Source organism: Sciurus vulgaris, assembly GCF_902686455.1.
Source record: "Sciurus vulgaris genome assembly, chromosome: 15".
Taxonomy (NCBI): domain Eukaryota; kingdom Metazoa; phylum Chordata; class Mammalia; order Rodentia; family Sciuridae; genus Sciurus; species Sciurus vulgaris.
Window position 1 is genome coordinate 68,115,678 of NC_136476.1, and position 8,023 is coordinate 68,123,700.

The following is an 8,023-nucleotide window of genomic DNA, read 5'->3' on the forward strand; positions in this document are numbered from 1 at the left end:
CAGGAAGTGAAAGATCACTTCAATAAAGAATTAGAGATTCTAAAAACAAAAACAAGCAGAAATTCTCAAAATGAAGGAATAAAAAAACCAAATTATAAATTCAGTGGAAAGCATCAACAACAGACTAGGTCACTTGGAAGACAGAACCTCAGGCAAAGAAGACAAATTATATAATCTTGAAAACAAAGTTGACCATGCAGAGAAGATAGTAAGAATCCATGAACAGAACTTCCAAGAATTATGGAATAACATGAAAAGACCATACTTGAGAATTATCAGGATAGTCCACCGCCACTGCCTCCACCACTGCCCTTCAGCCTTGGTGCAGGCAGCAGCCACCTCTGCCACCAGGACAGCTGCGTGGGCAAGCATCCCTAGGCAGCAAGTGTAAGCCATTCCCAATGGTATCCAGTCCTTGCCGAATACATCTTGTTCTCCACACTTCCGGTGTGAGAGACCCGTTGCAGGGGAGGAAGTACGTGCAGAAGGATGGCCACCACGGCTGCCTAAAGTGTTTGAACAAGTTCTGCACCAACACCTGTGTGAAATGCCACAAACCCATTGGTGCCAACTCCAAGGAGGTGCCCTACAAGAACAGCTACTGGCATGACACCTGCTTCTGGTGTGCGAAGTGCCTTCACCCCTTGGCCAATGAGAACTTCATGTCCAAGGAGAGCAAGATCCTGCACAAGAAGTGTGCCACTCAAGAGGACTCCCTCAGGTGCAAAGGGTACTTCAAGGCTATTGTGGCAAAAGACCAGAATGTAGACTACAAGGGGACTATCTGGCACGAGGACTGCTTCACCTGCGGTGGCTGCAAGCAAGTCATTGGAACCGGAAGTTTCTTCCCTAAAGGGGAAGACTTCTACTGCTTGATCTGTCATGAAGTCAACTTTGCCAAGCACTGCATCAAGTGCAAGAAGGCCATCACAACTGGAGGGATTGCTTACCAGGCTCAGCCCTGGCATGCCAAGTGCTTTGTGTGTTACCTGCTCTAAGAAGCTGACTGGGCAGCATTTCACTGCTGTGGAGGACGAGTATTACTGTGTGGACTGCTACAAGAACTTTGTGGTCAAGAAGTGTGCTGGATGCAAGAACCCCATCACTGGGTTTGGTAAAGGCTCCAGTGTGGTGACCTATGAAGGACAATCCTGGCACGACTACTGCTCCCACTGAAAAAAACTGCTCCATGAATCTGACCAACAAGTGCTTTTCATGAGGAGCAAGTGTGTTGCCCTGACTGCCAAAAAGTTGTAAATCCATAGGGGCCCCTGTCCTGTAAAATGGAATTTGCATCATATTCTTTGTGTCCTTACCCTTTCTGCCCAACACCATCCATAGGGGAAGAGTGGTCTTTCACCTCTTTAAAGTTGCTCCTTCTGTGTTTCCTCCCCTTTTACAACATTACTCACATATGGGCACACGGGGATCATATTAGGATTTAGCAAAAAGCAATCTTTCAGCAAAGCTCATTTCTCTATGGTTGCAGTGAAAATAACAAAAAACTTAATAGATTGACTCTTCTGCATGTTTATCATAGAGCATAAAAGTGCTAGCCATTTAGCTCCTTCATGATGTAAGCAAGAAGTGTAAGTGATAAAGCTGCCACTGAGGTACCTTTCATGGCTCAGCTGGGACCCACCGTGTAGAGGAATGCAATACAAGAGTTGCTGCGGCTGCTCCAACTCACTGCTCACCCTCTTCTGTGGGCAGAAAAAGAACCGGCTGGAAAGTCAGGTTTAACTTCCTCATCAAAATTTCACATGACTAACATGTATTTCTAGAAAATTAACATTTGAAGTTAATGGTGGTTCTCACCTGACCTTTTCCCTTACAAACATTTGACTTCCTGGAGTGGCATTTTTTTTCAGTGTCCCTACTTTAAAACATGGAACGTGATTTGGAAAGTGTGAACAGACCTGAGAAAAAGAGCCTGTTTCAGAGCAACAGTGTCACAGCAAATACTTATGGAAGTTTAACAAAACTAACCCTGCTGTCCTTTTAATATTTTTTTAATTAATGATATTTTTGTGATAATTAATAATAGTAAAAGAGTTTATGGGTTTGGTAACTTGCATGACAATATTTGAACCCCCTCAGATGTATCTGTAGTTTTGAGATTCATCCTACAGAAATGACTATAAAACTCTAGAGGGTTGGCTGAGCAGGCGCCAGGGCTGTCATCAACGTGGCTGTGACATCTCAAAACTGTGATGAGTTGAATCCCTTGTAACATAGTAGTTGTCTGCTCTTTGTCTGTGTGTTCAAGAGGACTGCAAAGTCCCTTCTCTTGTGATTCCTAGGACTTTTCCTTAAGAGTTTAACTGGATCTCTGGCAGAGAACCAGATTTCCGCCTCCTGCTTCCCTGAAATGCAGAAACACCTACTTACTGTATTCTTCATTATTATATTACATAGTATAAGGAGACAATATTGAAAGTAAACATGTAAGGATAATACATATTAGCATTCTTGTTGAAGTGGTTATAGAAGCCAATGCCTCGTTTCTACATTTTATTATTAGATATTATCATCTAATGTTTCAGTGTATCCTTACAGAAATAAAGTAGAATAGAAAGCAAAATAAAGAGTTATCAGGATAGATGAAGGAGCAGAGATACAAACCAAAGAAATATACAATCTTTTAAATGACATATCAGAAAATTTCACAAACCTAAAGAATGAGATAGAAAATCAAATACAAGAGGGTTACAGGACACCAAATGTACAAAATTAAAGCAGACCCACACCAAGACATATTACAATGAGAATGGGTAAAATACAGAATAAGTATAAAATCTTAAAGGCCATGAGAGAGAAAAAAAAAATTAGGTATGGGAGGAAACCAATTTGGATCTCAACTTAGACACTCAAAGCTAAGAGGTTATGGAATAATATATTTCAAGTTCTGACAGAAAATAGGTGCCAACCAAGAATTTTATATCCTGCAAAATTAAGTTTCAGATTTGAAGATGAAAATACCTTCCATGATAAACAAAAGTTAAAAGAATTCACAACTAGAAAGCCTGCACTACAGAATATTCTCAATAAAATATTCCATGAGGACGAATTGACAAAAAAAAAAAAAAGTGAAAACCAGCAAAGGGAGGAACTACACTAACAGAATAGTAAATCAAAGGTGAAACTAAGTCAAATTAAAAACCAGGAATAAATCAAAATGACAGGGAAAACAAATCATATCCCAATAATAATTTTGAATGTTAACAGCCTAAATTTCTCAATCAAAAGACATAGACTGGTATAATGGATTAAAAAACAAGACCCAAAAATATGTAACAAAGTGAAATTAAACCTCTCTCTCTCACCCTGCACAAAACTCAACTTAAAGTGGATCAAAGACATAGGCACTAGAACAGAGATTCTGTGCCTAATAGAAGAAAAAGTAGGACCAAATCTTCAATGTGTCAGCCTAAGATCTGAATTCCTTAATGACACCCTACAGTACAAGAATAGGGTTGCAGCTCAGTGGTAGAGTACTTGCCTAGAACAGGTGAGGCCCTGGGTTTGATCCTCAGCACCACATTAAAAAATAATAATAATAATTAAATAAAGAAGCAAGACAGTGGACTACAGGGTGACTGTATTCCATGTCACTCCATGATTCAGGATTCAAGAAGAAGAAATATCGAGAAAGCCGGGACCAGCGGAAAGCTTATGGGCAAGGAGATCCAAGATGGCAGACTAGAGGGAGGCTGCGTTCCTTGTTGCTCCATAATGCCAGTTTCAAGCAGAGGATATCTGTTTCTCAGTGAGGCAGTTTTTGCTCCGTATCGATTCCCTGGTGTCTACCCATTTGTCTGCTGTGATGCCCTGCAGTCTGCCAGCATATCGACGCCTTTTTTGAGAGCAGACTGCTCAATTTCAGGCGTCTATCATCCGCCATTTGCCTGCCTCTCGCCTGTCCATTGCCTGCCTTACACATATCCATCACCCAATGCTCGAGGTTCACCTCCCAAACGACTGACAACAGTCAGCAAACTGATCACCAACCACCAGTGGAGCACCAGCTGCCTGCTGCTGCCTGGAAGTTCACTGTTACAGTACCTGCAGGTTTGATTACACCTGGCTGGCGCCATTTTGAGACAACAGCCAGGCCCTGTAGGACCCCTGGCCGGACTGACAGAGGCCTGTCTCCAGGATCCCTCAGCCCAACGGATCACTCCCTGCCTGTGGGGCCCTCACATCGACTGACTGCTCCCTGTTGCCAGGACCCCCAGACCAACTGACTGCGCCCATTCACCAGGACCCCAGACCGACTGCACCCGGCCTCCAGGATCCCACAACCACACCAAACACACTGGACATCCAGGACCCCTGCCGGGCCAACCACATCCCATCTCTGGGACCTCCAGCTGACCACGTCCACCCCTGAGCTGCAGCTCCCCATTTGCCAACACATTTCAAAGCCAGAGCGGCCATCTTGGATAATCCTGGAAGCCATAGCTCTGATCTTTGGGTGGGGCAAATCCCATCCTGAGATGCCTGCTGGAGTCTTCAAGCTCACTGTCAGGTACCTCTCATGCATCAGGCTACTGAACACTGGGAGGTTCCATTACTATATGACTGTTATACAGTAGATTTTATTTTTTCTCTTTTTTAAAGAAATTTAAGTTTTTATTTCTTTACTTTTCTTGCTCTCTTTTCCTTTTGTTTACCTGTTCCCTCAGAGTCTCTTTCTCCCTTTTTTGCATGCTAACATCCAATTTCTTTTGATTACACTCTCACCCTTTCTATTATCTAGAACTTCTGTATATTCTTTTCTTATCCCATTAACAGCCACATTCTACATCCCTCTGCATCCTCTTTGTCCTCCATTAGAAACTGCAGACCTTATTGCAAACCTGTTTGTTTTACCGAAGATAATATTTGAACTCATTTTGTTTATTATGACAATTTTGTTATTGTCCCCATAGTGGCTATTTGGTCTAGGATTGCATAGTGTCTGATTTGGGTACTGCTAATATTGATCTCCCCTTAAAGAAAGGGTTTGGAAACCTATAGGGCCACTATAAGCCTATAGGGGGAAATCTGCAATACCCCAGATCTGCACTGCTAGAGGGGAAGATACATGAACAACATGAAAAAACAAGGGAAGAAAATGATCCAAACAAATCTAGATTCTATATTAATAGAATCCAATGACAGTATGTTAGAAGAAATGTCAGAAAAGAACTTCAGATTATACATGATTAAGATGATTCGTGAAGCAAAGGATGAGATAAGAGAGCAAATGCAGGCAATGAATGATAATACCAATAAGCTGAAAGAGCACCTGCAGGAAGCAAAAGATCATTTCAACAAAGAGATAGAGAGTCTCAAAAAAAACCAAACGGAAATCCTTGAAATGAAGGAGCCAATAAACCAAATAAAAAACTCAATGGAAAGCATCACCAACAGACTAGACCACTTGGAAGACAGAACCTCAGACAATGAAGACAAAATATTTAATCTTGAAAATAAAGTCGCCCAAACAAAGAAGATGGTAAGAAATCATGAACAGAATCTCCAAGAACTATGGGACATCATGAAAAGACAAAATTTAAGAATTATTGGGGGGGGTTTCAAGATGGCGGCCTAGAGGGTGGCTGCATTTCATGTTGCTCCAGGACTCAGGATTCAAAAGAGGAGATATTGAGACGCTTGGGACCAACTCAAAGCATCCGGGTGGTGGTCCCGGAACGCAGGAAACTTTGTGAAGTAGAACTGCCGGCAAGACGCCCCTCCCCCCGCTGGAGCAGTGAACTCGGACAGCTGGGAGCGCCATAAAGGAGGCCGCTCGGCACAGCGCTGGGACTCGAAGCAACCACTGGGGCTCCGGCGGCTACCCAGGGGAAGAGTGGCGAGGAGAGCTGTGTGGACTCAGGACACCGGAGCCTGCCCTGAGGAGGAGGAGGAGGAGCGTGCCGCTTGGATTCGGGGTGACTACACCAGAGCTACAGGCGGTTGCCAGAGGAGAAGCCGCGCGGCGAGCTGTTTGGACTCAGAACGACGCTTCTGAACCCCGGGGCCTGCCCTGAGGACGAGGAGAAAGAAGAGGAGCGCGGCCGCTTGGATTCGGGTGACTACACCAGAGCTACAGGCGGTTGCCAGAGAAGGGGCTGCGTGGCGAGCTGTTTGGACTCTGACCACTTCTGAACCCCGGGGCCTGCCCAGAGGAGTAAGAGGAGGAGGAGGAGGAGGAGCGCGGCGGGTCCTTTGGACTCGCAGTGACTGCATTAGCGCTCCAGGCGGCTGCTCAGAGGAGAAGGCGAGTGGTGAGTTGTTTGGACTTAAAGTGACAGCTCCTGAACACAGGGGGGCTGCCTGGAGGAGAAGCGTGGTGGGACGCTTGGTCTTGAGTGGCCGCACCAGAGCTCCGGGCGGTTGCCCAGAGGACCTGTGCTGCGGGTCACGTGGACTCAGAGCCACTCAGAGCGACCGCTCCTGAACACCCCGGGGGTTATCTGGAGAAGGAGGAGGAACGGGGAGGGTCACTTCGACTCGGAGTGATTGATTGCCCAGGGCTACGGGTGGTTGGTGGAGGTGGAGGCACGCAGTGAGTTTCTTGGACTCCTAGTGACCGCACCGGAATACTGGGCGGCTGTCTGGAGGAAGAGGCGTGTGGTGGGTCTCTGGGATTCAGAGCGATTGTACAGGGCCCCAGGTGGCTGCTCAGAGGAGGGGCCGCATAGCCAGGCAATTAGGTGCAGAGCAGGGTCCCAGGATCTAGGAGGCTTCTTGGTGGAAGAGCCGCACAGAGACAGGCTTAGGGTGGAGCGAAGGTTCCAGGCCTGCGGGCAGATTCTCTGAGGAAGGGCAGCCTAGGGAGAGTCATCTGCGAAGGGTGAGGCTCCCAGGCCCAGGAGGTAGGGCCGGGCCCCTGGGAACTTTGCAGAGGAAGGCAGCCCAGCCAAGGCGGTAGCTGTAAATTGAGGGGAACCTCTAGGAGGGAACTGACCAGCGAGACCTCCCCACCGGGTAAGTCTTCCCTGCTGGGTGAGGTTTCCCCACAAGGACGGTAAAACCAGAGGCTCAGGCCCAAACAGGCCTTGCCTCAGCCCACAGCCTAGGTCCCCTTTGGATGACCATTGGTCAACAAGTGGAGGCACCTCTGCCCACTACAAGGGATTATACCCCACCTGAAGGCCACCACTCCTAGAGAGGCAGCTTCCTTGTGGAGCACCGCATTATCAACTTCCTCCAAGACTTCAGCCTACTGAAGGCTAAGGGGGGATATATATAGAAATCTTCAGGGACATTGTAAGTCAATAGAGGAAATCTGCAATATTTCAGCGGTCCTCTGATACCTGAACAATATGAGAAAACAAGGAAAGAAAATGCTGCAAACAAATCTAGATGTTACATCAATAAAACCCAGTGACAGCATGGCAGAAGAAATGACAGAAAAGGAGTTCAGAATGTACATAATTAAAATGATCAGAGAAGCAAACGATGAGATGAAAGAGCAAATGCACGCACTGAATGATGAGATGAAAGAGCAAATGCAAGCATTGATTGATCGCACCAATCGACAGTTAGAAGAGCAAATACAGGAAGCAAAAGATCATTTCAATAAAGAGTTAGAGATATTGAAAAAAAACCAAACAGAAATCCTTGACATGAAGGAAACAATAAACCAAATTAAGAACTCCATAGAAAGTATATCCAATAGGATAGAACACCTGGAAGACAGAACCTCAGACATTGAAGACAAAATATTTAACCTTGAAAACAAAGTTGAACAAACAGAGAAGATGGTAAGAAATCATGAACAGAATCTACAAGAACTATGGGATATCATGAAAAGGCCAAATTTAAGAATTATTGGGATTGAGGAAGGCCTAGAGAAACAAGCCAAAGGAATGAACAACCTATTCAATGAAATAATATCAGAAAATTTCCCAAATCTGAAGAATGAAATGGAAAATCAAGTTCAAGAGGCTTATAGGACTCCAAATACACAAAATTACAACAGATCCACACCAAGGCACATTATAATGAAAATACCGAACATACAAAATAA

At 45.0% G+C, this 8,023-nt stretch overlaps 1 pseudogene across 1 annotated transcript; it reads left to right on the forward strand.

The window, feature by feature from the left end:
• Positions 1-401: 401 nt before the first annotated feature.
• On the forward strand, positions 402-1,265 carry LOC306644894 (four and a half LIM domains protein 1-like; annotated as a pseudogene). The gene has a single exon. The product of its transcript is annotated as a four and a half LIM domains protein 1-like (transcript).
• Positions 1,266-8,023: the final 6,758 nt, after the last annotated feature.